At 36.7% G+C, this 18,005-nt stretch overlaps 1 pseudogene across 1 annotated transcript in view; it reads left to right on the top strand.

The window, feature by feature from the left end:
* Positions 1 to 505: 505 nt before the first annotated feature.
* The window catches only part of LOC308511800 (pleckstrin homology domain-containing family G member 5-like), a 45,072-nt pseudogene continuing 27,572 nt past the window's right edge, over positions 506 to 18,005 (top strand). Inside the window, exon 1 of the transcript in view lies at positions 506 to 539. The product of the transcript in view is annotated as a pleckstrin homology domain-containing family G member 5-like (transcript). The remainder of the gene's footprint in view (positions 540 to 18,005) is intronic.

Genomic DNA, 18,005 nt, shown 5'->3' on the forward strand with positions numbered 1-18,005 from the left:
TATCTGGTATTGAGACCCCTCCTACTTTGTTCTTTCTCAGGATTGCTGCAGCTATTAGAGGTCTTTTTTCTCCAGATGAATTTTTGGAGAGTTCATTCTAGGTCTGTGAAATATACTGTTGATATTTTAATAGGGAGTGCATTGAATCTATAGATTGCTTTGGATAGTATGGACATTTTAATGATGTTGATTCTACCAATCCATGAACACGGTATGTTCTTCCATCTGTTTATGTCCTCCTCTATCTCTTTTGATTCTTATTGAGTAGGCATGGGGTGAGGGCCAGAAGCATGCCTTTCAAAAAGGTGATACTGGTAACAGTGGTCTCTAGACCTCATCTGCTCTATGTCTACCTATATCCTGAGCATCCCAATGAATATGGACTTCTCCTTGATTGTTTCTACCACTGAGATTCTGTGGATATCAGCAAAATATCTAGGTAAGTGTACCCCACATTCCTCAAATATAAGGGGTGGCATGATTAGTTACAGTTGTTATTGTCAGAATGGGACAGCTCAAGCATCCTGCGCAAGTCACAGGTAAGTGTTCCCTGTATATAGAGAGAAAGGACATTCCAAGATGAAGCAGCAGTTTGAACAAAGATACAGTTCAGATGTTCAAAGTATAAGATTTGTAGTCAAGCCCACCTGGGCTCATACCATTTTATTTTATTTTTAATTTAAGTTCTTTATTGTTTAATGTATTACATAAGTCTCCTTTTTCTCCCATTGACCTCTCCCCAGCTGCCCCCAACCCCAGAACATGCCCACACCCCCCATCTGTGTCCATTGGTTATGCTAACATGCATGCATACAAGTCCTTTGGTTGATCTCTTACCCCTTCCCTCCCGCCTGCCTTCCATCATAGGTTGGACAGTCTATTCAATGCTTTTATGACTCTGGTTCTGTTTTTGTTCTCAGTTTATGTTGTTCATTATATTCCACAAATGAGTGAGATCATGTGATATTTATATTTTTCTGACTGGCTTATTTTACTTAGCATAATGCTCTCCAGTTCCATCTATGCTGTTGCAAATGGTAAGAGGTCCTTCTTTTTTACATCACCGTAGTATTCCATTGTGTAGATGTACCACACAGCTCTACCATTTTATAATATCTTTATCCACTACCCTGTTTTCCATATATCTGTCAACCTCCTGTTTTCATATCTTAAATCATTATGCTCACATTACCCTAAGGTATAATATTCTCAGAACTGCACATGCTCAATTAAGGTATTATCTATTCTCACTCAAAGGTCTTTACCACTAATTCTGTCTCTGTTATTGTACATGTTTTTGTTTAGAAGTCTAGCCATTTTATTTCACTTCTATCCTAAGATTCTCTTGTGAAATTTTTACCAATTTATTCTCCAAACATAGATGCTATTACTTAGTTACTATATAGCATTTTCATCTCAGGCTTCCAAATGTAAGTACTAATTAAGTGCAAATCTTAGATGCTATTTACCACCTTTTCCTGGATGACCTATCTCAGTTCCCCCAAAATTCTCCTGTACTAAAGTTCTGATGCTTCTGTTACCCTGTAGAATAACTTCATGGAAGATCACATCTATTGAAAGGAAGTAGATCAAGGATGGATTCATAAAACAGTCTGCATTTGAATTGAGCCTTTAGAGATGGGCAGTTTTTCCACAGAGAAAGAGGGTGTTCTAGAAAGAGGCAACGGTATGAACAAAGGCAGAATCTTCAGAGCTTCTGATTCAATGTAGAGACCAGAAATAGCTATTTTAAGCGAATAACCCTTGCAATTCTAATGCACATGGTTCAAAGACAATAGTTTGAGTAATACTACTTGGATTCATTGATTCTGTGGAAATATTTAAACTAAAGGGCTTTGCTCTCCAGATTCATGTAGACATGCTATAATACATACAACTACTGGCTTGGTTGTGAAAAGTGACCCTTTTAATATGATGGAAAATGTGAAGGGGATTGAGGGCAATCACAGAACCCTCTACAATATTTACAAAATTGAAGGATGGAAGCATAACATTTAATCCAAAGAGAATTCAAAGTGAAACATCCACGAGTTTCAAAAATTATTTATTTAGAACATTCCTACTTTCTAAGAAGATTCTTCTCCCAGTTTAATACAGATGACATATTGCAAAAATAGATGAAAGAAAAAATAAAAACAAAATCCTTCATGCTTCTGCCTCAAGAGAGCTTTGCTTTATATAGTTTCAAAGAAAGAGATCCTGATATTTCTCAACAGTTTTTGAATTAAAGAAATGTGTGACTTTTGCCTTGGAAAGTCAGGTTCAGAAAACATTTTTCCATAGATTCTAGTCTAATGAGGGTAGAAGGCTTTAGGAAGGATATAGTGAATATAAGAAACAGAAGTAAAATTCATAAATCTGGTCATTGTCCAGTTTTTGGAGCAAAACAAAGGGGAATACAAACACTAGTAGAGAGGCAAGCTTGGCCTTGGGCTTTGAAAAAAGGGCATCTAAGATGAAAGATGTGCACAGCACAGATGGTATGAATTGATGTCAAGATGACTTATCTCACCCCTTTTCTGGTTCATCATGGAGCTTCCTTTGTGATCTCCTATATAAATCAAAAAGGCTACAGTAAAATAGGCAGAGAATTGCATACATGAAAAATCACACAAATGCCTCACCTTATTACTGAACAATCAACTTACATTTTCCTCTACAAAGACAGTTTGTATTTAGTTTCTATTTGTTTTGTATTTGTTGGCATACTGCTATATAATTTTCTTCAAATTGTTCTCTGGGAATGTATCTTCTTTCCTCAACTGGACTGAATACCCCTCAAAGCCAAAGGTCATTTCTTTGGTAGCTCCTCATATTTCAGAGCACATTATTCTGGGTACATCCTGGGAGTTGAAGATGTACTTGAGGATTGCCTCCATCCAACAGTGAAAGGCAGCTGTGAACTCTTCTTCATTTTGTTCAGCTGCCAAAAGGTGGGGCCTAAGGCTAATTTGTATTAATAAACTTGCAGCCTTGTCAGCAAATACTCAAATGAAAACTGTCTCACCCCATAATGGTACTCTCAAGGAGATTAGTTTATGTTTTCTGATTGGCTTCTGATAGTAACAAGTATTGTGATTTCTGTCAGTACTGATGTTACCTTAAGGGGGCTTTTCACCTTACTACGTAGGTTCATAAAGCTACCTCATTTTAAGAAAAAAGGCTTCTTCAAACAAAGTGATAGAAGGTTTTTTAAGGGACTCTCTGATAACCACTTCATCCAAAAAGGGGTTCTACTTTATTTCAGAGCTGAAGGGCAGATCTAGAACTCTGTGCAGGTCTTATGTAAAAAACCTTAATTATTTTGTTCAGGAGATTTTAATCTTGGCTCTAATTGCATATCATCACTATTGTTGTTCCACAGAGCACATGAGATTAAAAATACAATGAGACAGAGGTTTTGAAGGCGGAAAACTTTTTACATTAATAAACCTATAAATAAAGACGCATTGAAAGACTCTTTGAAAAGGGGTAATAAAAATCACTATTATCTCAAATCATAAATACAATTCCCTTCTGGAGGTTTTCATTAAAATATATTTCAAAGACAAACTCAAATTCATACTTTGATAATAAAAAGAATACCTAACAAGTGTGCTAACATTAGTCTGTACTGAGTAAAAATCATTTTGATAGAATTCTGATTCTGGAAATATTTCTCAGATAGTTGAAATACAGTAGCATGTAGAGAAATACATAATATCCTTATGCAGAGAAATATTTCCAAGACCCTCTCATCAGTACCATCTGAACTCTAAGTGGGTTGCTCAGGTGTAGGAATGAGTTAAGATCCAAACAGTCACTATTTTGTCTCTTCATATCAAATGGAAGATCAGGGGAAATACATCAAAGCATGAATCTACATCTTTAACATCTTAAGCATGGTATTGATTCTTTCCCCAAGTCAAATTGCAATTCTATGAGCAATCTCTAGGACTCTGAACACTAACTGTCTGATCCTAAGCCTGGATGTAGATACAAAATGGGTTGACATTGTGTTCTACACCTAATGAGCTTATTGATCAATGACTTTTCAATATTTTCTTTGATTTACTTTATAAGTACCATCAAAATAGTCAGGACATGGGTGAGAAAATACAGTCACTATACCTATGCTATAAATGTCCTATACTTTTCACATGGGAATCTTTCACTAAATTGACAATAAATATAACAATCACCACACAGCAGCAGAAGCAACATGACAACAACTATGGCTAATATTGGTTAAGCACTTACTGTGTATTCAAGTTACTATACCAAGTAATTTGTATTCATTAACTTCATAATTTCATAAAATACTATGAAATGGATTTTTGTGTCCTATTATCATCATTTAATACATTTAAAAGCCCCATGGCACATGATTATTATTATCCCAAAGGTACAGATGAGAAAGTTCCTAGACCTAAAACATTCAGCTATTAATGACAGAGCCAGAATATAAGATAGGGCCTGTTCAAAGAAACTGACTTAGTGGCTCATGGAGCACTATAATTTTCTGAATTTTGTTGAATAGAAGAGGCTTTGGCTATTTTATTCAATGGCTTTGCATCATGGGTATTATCCCAACTACCTTTATAGTGATCCTTTACCAGTTAAGAATTTAGAGGTTGGTGTATTATGTCTCAAATCTATTCAAATACTACAGCATATTTACTATTATTATATCATTATCTTGTATGTAGATGAATTTCAAAAAGTGTTCATAAGTTTCCATCCTGCAGAGAATTTAAGGAAATCAGCAGTCAAGAACACAGCTCTGCTAATTAGGTCAGAGTCCACCTGTCTGTCTAATAGAAGCCATCAGCAAGGAAAATGAGAAGCAATCAATGAAGGCACTTCTGTCTCAACAACACACAGAAAGGAACTGGCATGATTTTAACAAACTAAATGTAACAATGAACACTCAAAAATCTATGCATTTTATGAAATATGGGCTCAGAATACTACATACATTATATTTGCAGGGCCATTGACTAAAAAACTATATACATTTTTATTTTTACATATTGATTTTATATGTGTAAATATTTATCTGAAAATATATATTTGCATTTAAACTAACTACATTGACCAAAAAAAGAGACAATTTGAAAGATCTAGCTAGTAAAGAGCTGAAGAAAATGTGTAGAAGCTCCTTTGGCTACAATTCAGTGTTGTTAGAAATAATGCATAGAATGAAACTCCGTATTTGACAGCCTGATAGGTAATAGAACATCAGGTAAACATCTACCTATGCTTTAGTGATGGTAATTCAATGTTGATAACTTTACACTTATGTTTATATCAATTTTTATAGTTTAAAACAAAACATGTTCAAGAAAACTACAGAAAAATATTCAGCATACCAAGACAAAAGAAAAATTAAATCAAAGATAAAAAATAAGATTTAAGACTGAAAAATGGAAAACAAGATTCTGGACTAAAAAAATTAAAGTTAATAAGTTATACAAGAAAACAAAGCTGAATAAATTATTTTGGTGATGTTGAATTGAATATATTTGAGATTTTAATTAATATTTTGGTTAATAAAAATGAGTGTCACAAGATTGTGTTAAATTCATCTTATTCTGGGAAATAACAAGTAAACAGAGGGTAAAAATAGTGTTTATCAGAAGAACCAAGGAATGCTTTTTCTAATAATGAGAAATATTCTGCTTCACTGAACTGAAGATCATGAATGAGTTAGTAACTACACTCTTTGAAAAATGATGTCAATTGAATCCCAAGGGTCATCTTCTAGAAGAGTACAGGAGGTACAATACATATATTTGAAAGGATGGTTGTTTTTATTCATACATAGCACTGCATCTTGATTTAGGTAATAAATGGTAAAGAGAAAGGAAAGTACAAGCTCTTCAATACAGAGCTAAAAACTTATATTCATTGGTTTAGTTTTCTGTTCACATTTACTTTTTCTCTTCATCCCTTTCCAAACTTTCACACTCAACTTTATAAACATCCACTCAATATTTTAGCTGTCAGGATCACTGCTAATGATGGTGTTTTATTGATTTTTGTTCACAATGTATTTATTCAACAAATACATATTTAGCAAAATCCTCTGTAAAATATAGTGCTGGGTGATGAGGATATAATTATGAACAAATTGGGCAACATTCTTACCCTCATTGAGCTGATCCTCTATTTGGGAATAAAGGTATTACTTTAAAAAAATTAAAATTACATAATGGGATATGTATTATCAAATATGAATGTTCATGAATGTTCCTTCTCTAGATATATGCAAATTAAATAAGGATAAAATGTATTGTGAATAGATTATCAAGAGAAAAGCAACCAGAATAGACTCATAAGAGATGCCATACTACTCCAGTATATTATATGTTGTCAGCATGCTGTCTGTGTAGAGCAGCAAGAAGATAGATCATGAGACCAAGATGTTTAAATAGAATGGCATGATTATAAAGCAAATCCTATTGGTTTAGAAACCAAGTCAATCCTAAGAATTTATAAATCCTAGACATTATGGAATGATAGCAGGATTTAGAGTATCTACAATAATAAAAGCATAATATGCTAATTAGACAGGACAACCAAACGACCTTCTGGACATCCTTCCGGACGACCTTCCAGGCGAAACCGGGGCTACAAGAGCCGAGCCCCTTGCATTAATTTCATGCATCGGGCCTCTAGTGTCAAATAAGCAGCATAATACTTAAGTGGACTGAGATTATTTCAAGTTAACATAGTAATGAAAAGCTTCATACAACAAGTACAGTTTGAAATAGGGTTTCAAAGAAACGTGCAATTTTTATAAACATAATTGGGATTGTGGTTGACAAGAAGAGGGAAGGTATTTTCTTAGAGAAGAACAGGATTTTAAAAGAAAAACAGATGTAAAGTGAAAAGCATATTATAAACCCTATGAAATGAACAATTTGGCATCACTGAGGTGAGTTACAAGTCTACATAGATGGTCACAGATCCTGAGCTAGAATAGTCACAGTAAGGATGGTATAACACGAAGATTCAAAAAAACACATTCATTGAAAAATCTATAGACCTTTGTGGCTCATTTCATACGAAGGGTCTAGGAGAAAGAGAAAAGCAAGTATTTATATGTGAGTAATTAGTAAGATAACTACTAAATAAGAAATATTGTGGGCTTTGTTATACTTAGCCCTCACTTTCATACACTTAACAAGAACATCCTAAAATTTCATTTTTTGCCTAATTTTGTATGCCAGTTGACAAATAATAATTATGAATTGTTGCATGCTTGTATAACCTGCCAGCCAGTAATTTAGTTTGGTGGCATTGTCATCTATGTCTGAAGAACAGAACCTGTGGCATAAGTGTTGAATACTTAGATACGTTGTAATTTCATTTGATGACAAATGAGAGGAGCTGAAAAAAGAGACAATTTCCATGTTTGTAACAGACGCACAATTCTCATAAATTAGTCCAAATGAGATGAATATAAAAATCAAGTGGAATAAAATCTGGCTAAATTTGTTAGATTTAAACTTGCACCAACTTGTGAAAGAAAAACTTTGTTTAAAAAGTACATGGCAAAAATATATCAATTAAATGTGTATCTAAATAAGAGTTTTGTTTCAATATATTTTTTTTACCTTTAACAAAAGCACTTAAGTAGTCCAAAATTCTTGTGATATATTTGACCTGATATGTTTTCTTAAGTATACATTACAGTAAAGTACTGACTGATGATAATTCAGGAAGGTAAGCCATTTTTTTTACATATGAGATAATTTTATTTTAGTAATATAGTTTGAAGTAATGGCAGACATCAATGTGGGAATAGTTAGTAAGCAGTTATAAATGTAGGACTGGAGCTCAGATTAGAATTAAGTGTTTGAGAATTATATGGCCAGAGGTATATGAACCATGAGAGTAGAATTTGAATGGTTAATAACAGATCGAGGAATATTGTATAGACATTGCCCATTCAATATATATATATATATATATATATATATATATATATATATATATATATATGGAGAGGTTTTGGTGTTTTTTTTTAATCTCTGAATGGCTGAGAACTAGAACTAAAGTATCTAAGCTAGAAGTCACATTTTTGTAAAACAGGCATAAAAAGCATTTATCCACTGACTTACTAAGAAATTTGGCTATCTTGAAAGTTTTGTGAAAAGAGTCACCTGCAAGGAATCAGAACCCAAGCTAGTGCCACATGTGGGAAAATGTACAATTTACACTGTACAAAGAAAATGAACAAATCAACAAAATAATATAAAATTCACCTTAGAACCATTGAAACCTATAGAGGTTCAAAAGAATTAAATATGAAATTTCTTAAAGCAAGTCAGCACAATCCAGTGCATAAAAAAGAATCCCATAAAAATAACTAATCTGAAGATGAGGTTACAGTACCACGCATGAAAGCAAACCACCATGAAAGTGTAAACAAATAGAATAAACATAAGAAGTAACACATTGTGAACTATACACGATAGAAAAAAATTAAAAGCATCTTTACAATAAGTAATTTTTAAATGATCAAGAGTTAAAAGAAGGAATAGATACCACGTAAAAGGCAAGATCAAGACACAATAACAAAAATGACAATCACAAAGAAATTTTTGAAATAAAAATACAGGCATTTGAATAAAGAACTTGAGGAAAAAATAAAAGTAAATTAGACATAGTTGAAAAGATACTTAGTAAAATAGAATATAGATCTGAGGAACTTAGACAGATTGAAGTAAAGAGGATTAAAGAAATGGAAGATATAAAAGAGAAATCCAACCAATATGGGGGACAATATAGGAAAATCCAATCAAGTAGTATTTAGTCAGAGTTCTAAAAGAAGAAAAAAGAAGATGAGAAACAGACAATGTTCCAAAAAGAATTGGCTGAATTTCCAGAGTTGAGGAATGACAAAACATTCCAGAATTGAGGAATGACAAAACAGCTTAGCCTTAAAAAAATATACTAGATAATGAACAAAATTCAAAATAGGAAACCTACATCTTTACTCATCAATTGGTAAAAATGAGAAATATCAAAGAAAAAGATAAAATATGAATTCCTACCAGAGAGAAAAGTCTATCTACCATGGAACTCTACTCAGACTTATATAAGACTTCTTGTCAGAAAAAAAAAAAATGTCAGAAGTAAGTGGAATAATATCTTCAATTTTGAGAAAGCATAACTCTCAATTTAAAAGTATAAACTTATTTAAAGTACATTTAAGAAAGAGATTTAAATAAACAAATTTTTAGACCTACAAAATTTCAGAGCTTACTGCTACAGAGTATACATGAGTATAAAAAAAAGGAGTGTGGAAATACAAGAATAATGGTACAAGTACAAATTGGTTAATTGTGTTAGTAAATTTGCACAAGTAATGGGTAACTCTAAATAAAAAGTTAATAATAATGATAATGATTACTAGAGAATTTAAAGACAGTGTGCATCTTTTTAAATATATTTTATTGATTTTTACAGAGAGGAAGGGAGAGGGATAGAGAATCGGAAACATTGATGAGAGAGAAACATTGATCAGCTGCCTCCTGCACACCCCCCACTGGGGATGTGTCCACAACCAAGGTACATACCCTTGACTGGAATCGAACCTGGGACCCTTCAGTCTGCAGGCCGACACTCTATCCACTGAGCCAAACAGGTTAGGGCGACAGTGTGCATCATAAATGCTAGAAAGCAATAGCATGAAAATAGTAGGAGATGTTCGAGTCAAAGTATTCTAACATCACTGTGGGATATAGGATATTGACACTGATTAATTATAATACTTTTAGGTTAAGCACACATGTACAAACCTAAAGGAAACCAGTAAAGTATTAGAAAGACAAATTCCAAACAGGTCAAAAAGGAAACATGTATGAAATATAGGATAAAAATTCAATTGATTTGATAGATCACAAGAAAAGACAATAGAAATTGGTCTAATTATTTAGGTATCACAACTAATATAGTTATTAAACCCTATCTTAAAAGACTGATAGAAATGCAATCCAGATATATATATTAGTGAGAAAAAACTGCAAAAATATGAAAAAGATGCACCACGATAGTACAAATAGTATTAACCAATAACAAATCAATGCAGAGGATGAAATACCATCATATCTAATAAAAGAGTATTATGCAAATTAACCATCACTCTGTCACTCCATCACAAAGATGGTGGCGGCCATGGAGATGGAGCAAGCAGGAGGCTGGGGTTGCCCCTGGCGATGGAAGAAGCCAAGTTTCACGCCTGCCCTGGCCGACCCTTGGCTCTGCTGAAGGCTACAAAGTTTCAATTATAGAAGGTAAATAAATCCCAGATACCTGCTGAAAAAAAAAAAAAGGACAGGCTGAGAGCTTGGGTCACCAGGGGGTGTGGTCAGCCTGAAAACGGCCCTCAGCCCCTCACCCAGGCTGCGCAGGTACCCCAGTGGGACCCCCCCCTCAACCTGAAGGGGGTGTGGCCAGCCTGAAAACAGCCCTCAACCCCACACCCAGGCTGGCCACACACCCATGGGCTAAGGGTCCCCACTGGGGGGCTTGACCAGCCTGCAAAGCGCCATCAGCTCCTTGCCCAGGCTGGCCAGGCACCCCAGCAGGACCCCCACCTGATCTGGGACACCCTTCAGGGCAAACCAGCCGGCCCCCACCCATGCACCAGGCCTCTATCCTATATAATAAAAGGGTAATATGCAAATTGGCCCTAACAGCAGAATGACTGGGAATGACTGGTCACTATGACACATACTGACCATCAGGGGGCAGATGCTCAATGCAGGAGATGCCTCCTGGTGGTCAGTGTGCTCCCACAGCGGGAGCTCTGCTCAGCCACAGGCCAGGCTGCCAACTGCCAGCAGAGTGGTGGTGGCAATAGCCTCTCCCACTTCCTCAGCAGTGCTAAAGATGTCTGACTGCAGCTTAGGCCTGCTCCCCACTGGCAAGTGGACATCCCCTAAGGGCTCCTGGGTTGCCAGAGGGCTGCTTGACTGCCAGCTTAGGCCCGATCCCCTGGGGAGAAGGCACAGGCTGGGCTGAGGGACCCCTTTGAATGCACAAATTGTTCTGCACCAGGCCTCTAGTACAGTTCATAAAATAAATATACTATCTCTTTATCATCTATCATTTATCTACATTAACCTCTGTACATAGCAAAAAAAGATGATTTTAAAAATAAAGAATTATATTTCAATATTATGTCATTTATGTAAGGTTAAAATTTCAAAACATACTATTTCTGAAAATACATACACTTCAATTTTTTGCATGTATCTGTCCAATTTTTCCAACACCATTTATTGAAGAGACTATCTTGACTCCATTGTATGCTCTTGCCTCCTTTGTCATATATTAAAACAGCATAATGGCTTTGGTCAATTTCTGAGTTCTCTGTTCTGTTCTTGTGCCAGTACAAGGCAGTTTTGAGAACAGTGGCTTTGTACTATAGCTTGATATCTGTTATTGTGATCCCTCCAACTTTGCCCTTCTTTCTTAGGATTGCTGCGGCCATTTGGGATCTCTTTTTATTACAGACTAGAGGCCCAGTGCACAAAAATCTGTGCAATCAGGGGGGTCCCTCAGCCTGGCCTGTGCCCTCTTGCAGTCTGGGACCCCTCGGGGGATGTCCACTTGCCAGCGGGGAGCAGGCCTAAGCTGCAGTTGGACATCCTTAGTGCTGCTGAGGAGGCGGGAGAGGCTCCCACCACTACTGTACTGGCAGCCATCGGCCTGGTTTGTGGCTGAGCTGAGCTCCCCTGTGGGAGCGCACTGACCACCAGGGGGCATCAACTAAATTGAGTGTCTGCCCCCTGGTGGTCAGTGTGTGTCACAGTGACCAGTCATTCCCAGTCATTCTGCTGTTAGGGTCAATTTGCATATTACCATTTTATTATATATTATAGAGACCTGGTGCATGGGTGGGGGGCAGCTGTTTTGCCCTGAATGGTGTCCCGGATCAGGGTGGGGGTCCTGCTGCGGTGCTTGGCCAGCCAGAGTGAGGGGCTGATGGCTGTTTGCAGGCTGGTCAAGCCCCCCAGTGGGGACCCTCAGCCCATGGGTGTGTGGCCAGCCTGGGTGAGGGGCTGAGGGCTGTTTTCAGGATGGCCACACCCCCTTCAGTGTCGGGGTCCCTACTGGGATGACTAGCCAGCCTTGGTGAGGGGCTGATGGCCGTTTTCAGGCTGGCCACGCCCATGGGCTAGAAGCAGGTATCTGGGATTTATTTACCTTCTATAATTGAAACTTTGTAGCCTTGGTCCTGCTCTAAGGCTGGGTTGGCAACCCAGGTTTCCAGCCCCTCCTTGAGTGGAGGCCATGCTGGCTGGAAGCAGGTATCTGGGATTCATTTATCTTCTATAATTGAAACTTTGTAACCTTGAGTGGAGCCCAGTGCTGGCCAGGGCAGGTGGGAAGCTTAGCTTCCTCTATTGCCAGGGGCACCCCAAGCCTCTGGCTCCCTCCAGCTCCGTGGCCTCCACCATCTTTGTGACAGAGTGAGGGAGTGATGGTTAATTTGCATATCACTCTTTTATTAGATAGAGTGAATTTTTGAAAAGTTTTTTCTAGACCAGCTGTGGGCAAACTATGGCCTGCGGGCCGGATCCAGCCCTTTTGAAATGAATAAAACCAAAAAAATAAAAGACCGTACCCTTTTATGTAATGATGTTTATTTTGAATTTATATTAGTTCACACAAACACTCCATCCATGCTTTTGTTCCGGCCCTCCGGTCTAGTTTAAGAACCCATTGTGGCCCTCGAGTCAAAAAGTTTGTCCACCCCTGTTCTAGACCTATGAATTTTACCATTGGTATTTTAATGGTGATTGCATTGAATCTATATATTGCTTTGAGTAGTATGGACATTTTAATGATGTTGATTCTACCTTCATGAGCACAGTATACACTTTCATTTTTTTATGTCTTCCTCTATCTCTATTTTCAATGTCCTGTAATTTTACAAGTACAGGTCTTTTACCTCCTTAGTGAAGTTTATTCCTAGGTATCTTAATTTTTTTTGTTGCAATGGTAAATGGGATTGTTTTTTCTTATTGTCTAAAGTTTTATATATGTCTCCTTTTTCCCCTATTAACCACCCCCCCCCAGCCATTTTCACCTGGGCTGAATGGGGGGTGTCCATTTGTTATGCTAATATTCATGCATACAAGTCCTTTGGTTGCTCTCTAACCCCCCCAATACCCCTACCATTTGTCTCTAGATCTATTCTTGTTCATCAAATTATGTTGATTATTATATCCCACATATGAGTAAGATCCTGTGATATTTATCTTTCTCCAACTGGCTTATTTTGCTTAGCATAGTGCTCTCCAGTTCCATCCATGCTGTTGCAAATGGTAAAAGTTCCTTCCTTTTTAAAGCAGCATAGTATTCCATTGTGTCGATGTACCACAGTTTCCTAATCTACTCATCTGCTGGTGGGTACTTAGGCTGTTTCCAAATCTTAGCTATTGTAAATTATGCTGCTATGAACATAGGGGTGTATATATCCTTTCTGATTGGTGTTTCTGATTTCTTGGGATATATTCCTAAAAGTAGGATTACTGGGTTCAAATGGGAGTCACATTTTTAACTTTTTGAGGAAACTCCATACTGTCTTCCACAGTGGCTTCACCAGTCTGTATTCCCACCAGCAGTGCATGAGGGTTCCTTTTTCTCCACGTCCTCACCAGCACTTGTTATTCGTTGATTTATTGATAATAGCATTCTGAGAGGGGTGAGATGGTATCTCATTGTTGTTTTGATTTGCATTTCTCAGATGATTAGTGATATTGAGCATGTTTTCATATGTCTCTGGGCCTTCTGTATGTCTTCTTTTGAAAAGTGTCTATTTAGATCCTTTGCCCATTTTTTTGATTGGATCTTTTATCTTCCTATTGTTAATTTGTATGAGTTTTCTGTAAATTTTGGAGACTAAACCCTTATCTGTAATAAATATAATTGGCAAATATGTTCTCCGATGCAGTGGGCTTTCTTGTTGTGACTGTGTTTTTAGTTTTGCTTTATGTGAGTTCATTGTAGGTGTATAAAAAAGGCATAGATTTCTGGGTGTTAATTTTATATCCTGCTACATTACCAAATTCATTTAATAAGTCTAGTTTTTTGGGGGTTTTCTATGTACAGTATGATGTTATCTGGAAATAATGACAATTTTACTTCTTTTCCAATTTGGATGCCTTTTATTTCTTCTTGTCTGATCACTATGGCTAGCATTTCCAGTACTATGTTGAACAGAAGTGGTGAAAGTGAGCACCCCTGTCTTGTTCCTGTTCTTAGCAGAAATGGTTTTAGTTTTTGCCCATTGACTATGATGTTGGCTGTAGGTTTTTCATATAAGGCTTTTATTATGTTGAGGTATGATCCCTCCATTTTCAGTTTGCTGAGAGTTTTTAACCAAGAATGGATGATGGATTATGTTAAATTCTTTTTCTGCATCAATTGATATGATTACGTGATTTTTGTCTCTCAATTTGTTTATGTGATGTATCACGTTTATTGATTTGCGGATATTGTACTAGCCTTGCATCCCCACCATAAATCCCACTTGGTCATGGTGTATGATCTTTCTAATGTAATGCTTGATCTGGTTTGCTAGAATTTTTTTGAGGATTTTAGCATCTATGTTCATCAAGGATATTGGCCTGGAATTCTCTTTCTTTGTAGTGGCTTTATCAGATTTTGGGATTAGGCCAATGCTGGCTTCATAGAGCTCGGAAGTTTTCCTTCCTGTTGAATTTTTTTGAATAGTCTGAGGAGGATAGATTTTAGTTCTTCTTTGAATGTTTGGTAAAACTGCCCTGTGAAGCCATCTGGACCAAGTCTTTTGTTTGCTGGAAGTTTTTTGATTACTGCTTCAATTTCATTGGTAGTTATAGGCCTATTTGTTTTTTTTTTTATTCTTCCTGATTGAGTTTTGGAAGTTTGTATTTTTCTAAGAATATGTTCACCAACTTACACCATTCACAAAAATAAACTCAAAATGGATAAAGGGCTTACACGTGAGACGAGAAACCATAAAAATCTTATAAGAATACATAGGCAGCAAAATAGCAGACATATGTTATAGCGATATATTTACCGATACAGCTCTTAGTACAATAGAAATGAAGGAGAAAATAAACAAATGGGACTACATCAAAATAAAAAGCTAATCATCCAAGAGATGCAAATCAAAACAACAATGCGTTACCATCTCACGCATGCCAGAATGGCTATCATCAACAAATCAACAAAAGACAAGTGTTGGTGAGGATGTGGAGAAATAGGAACCCTCATGCACTGCTGGTGGGAATGCTGACTGGTGCAGCAATTGTGGAAAACAATATGGAGTTTCCTCAAAAAATTAAAAAAGGAAACTCCCATTTGACCCAGTAATCACACTTTTAGGAATATATCCCAAGAAACTAGAAACACCAATCAGAAAGGACATATGCACCCCCCATGTTCATAGAAGCATATTTTATAATATCTAAGATTTGGAAACAGCCTAAGTGCCCATCAGCAGATGAGTGGATTAAAAAACTGTGGTGTATCCACACAATGGAATACTACTCTGTTGTAAGAAAGAAGGAACTCTTACCATTTGCAACAACATTGATGGAACTGGAAAGCATTATATTAAGCGAAATAAGCCAGTCAGAGAAAGATAAATATCACATGATCTCACCCATATCTATAATAATAAAAGCATAATATGCAAATTGACCAAACGGCCAAATAGTGGAACGAGTTCAGGCAACCACACTGACACCCACTGGCACCAGGCCAGCCAAGGCAGGTGCCATGTGATTAGTTGGGGGCCCAGCCATTGCCCCATGATTGCCCTTCAGAGGGAGGCCCAGGCCACCAACCAGTGGGCTGCAGTGGGTGGGCAGGGCCTCCCTCTGTGGGGGCGATCCATTGTGGAGCCCCAGCCAGGTGGGCGGGGCCTACCTCTTTGGAGCTATCCATCACAGGGATCCTGGACTGTGAGAGGGAATAGGTCAGAATGAGGGACCCACCCCCCAGTGCACGAATTCCGTGCACCGGGCCTCTAGTTTGGAATATAATGAATAACATAAACTGATGAACTGAAATAGAACCAGAGACATAGAAGCATTGAACTGAACAGACCATCCAACCTCTAGGGGAAGGTGGGGGGAGGAGGATGTGGGGAAGAAATCAACCAAAAGACTTGTAAGTATGCATATAAGCATAACCCATGGACACAGTCAGTGGGGGTAGGGGGTGAGGGCATGGGCTGCAGGGATAGGAACTAGCAGGGAGAGGTCAATGGGGGGAAAAGCATTCATATGTACTACTTTAAACAATAAAAATTTTTAAAAAGAAAATACATACACTTATGTGGTAATTGATAAATAAAAACATGGATTTTGGAAGCTTATGGTAGAAATATTAATTGTAACAGTAAGGTCCTATTTCTTCTCAGAAACATCAAAAGAAAAGACAACAAATGAAGAAGATATTATCATATTAATTAGTATTTATTCAATATTTAGTATTAGGCAGTGTTATAAACACTTTTTATTTATTAAATTATTTAATCTTACACTATGAGGTTGATATTTTAACTATGTATTGGATACTTAGTTGTTCGTTATATTACACAATAGAATTTTATGTTTCAAATATTTAATAATTATAATAAAATGTTTTAGTTGGTTAGAAGTTACCAGTCATGTTTAAGACTATAATTTTAATACATGCAAGACTTAGATAAAGATGATAAAATATAACAGATTTAGCTCACTTTACAAGTTCTGCAGTGCATCCCCCCCACTGCTACCCCACATACATGCAACATAGACACAATAAAGATCGTACTTTCTAAGCATAAAGGGTGTGCTTGTTATTTTATTTTTATTTCCACATGACACTCAGTATAGGCTATAAATCAAACTAGTTTCAATAGATGTTGATTAAATACAAAGGAGTGACAGATGACATATTTTAAGCTCTATGCAAACAAAGTAGCAGTTATTATTATAAATTTGCTATTTGAAAAGTGAGTTCATTTAATATTTTCTCATTTTTATATATAATGCAATAATTTGGTGCATGCTATTTTCATTGCTAAAGATAATGCTACAGATCTACTTGCACTAAAATATTAACTAAGATATTTTTCAAGAAGCAGTACATTACTGCATGAATGGAGCTGGAGAGCATTATGCTAAGTGAAATAAGTCAGTCAGAGAAAGATAAATATCACATGATCTCACTCATTTGTGGACTATAATGAACAACATAAACCGATGAACAAAAACAGATTTAGAGACTGAGAAGCATCGATCAGATGCTCAAACCTTAGAGGGAAGGTAGGGGAGGGTGGGGGTAAAGGGGAGAGATCAACCAAAGGACTTATAAGCATAAGCGATGGATGCAGACAACAGGGGGTGAGGGTGAGGACAAGACAGGGGAGGAGGGAACAATGGGGGGATAAAGACACATTTGTAATACCTTAATAAAACGTTAAAAAAATAAAATAAAATAAAACTATTAAACTTAAAAAAAGAAGTACATTACTTATATTTATGCCTGATTAAACAACATGGTGATCATGCATTTGCATCTACAATATGCCTAGAAGGTTTGTGGTTTCATGAGCTAGAGATATAACTACAGCTTAAGAGGATAAAACTTGTGCCTGGCCAGTGTTGCCCAGTGGTTTACCAGTCATGACCGGGTTGCAGGCTCAATGATTCTCTCTCATCACTGGTGTTTTTACTTCTCTCCCCCTTTCCCTTCCTCTCCAAAATCAATTAAAAGAATTTAAAAGGAAGATAAAAATTGTCCCTAAAAATTGTATTAAACACTTACTTTAAACAAGGCACCTTAACGTGAGCTTATTAATATGCACTTTACCAAACTGAGCTCATCAGTGAGAATTTCACTTGCTAGAACTTGAAATACTTTGTCTTAGCAAGATCAGCATATTGGCATTCCTGCTAATTCTGCATCACAAATACTATTTTTAAAAGTCTCAGTCAATA

Source organism: Myotis nattereri, assembly GCF_964212035.1.
Source record: "Myotis nattereri genome assembly, chromosome: X".
Taxonomy (NCBI): domain Eukaryota; kingdom Metazoa; phylum Chordata; class Mammalia; order Chiroptera; family Vespertilionidae; genus Myotis; species Myotis nattereri.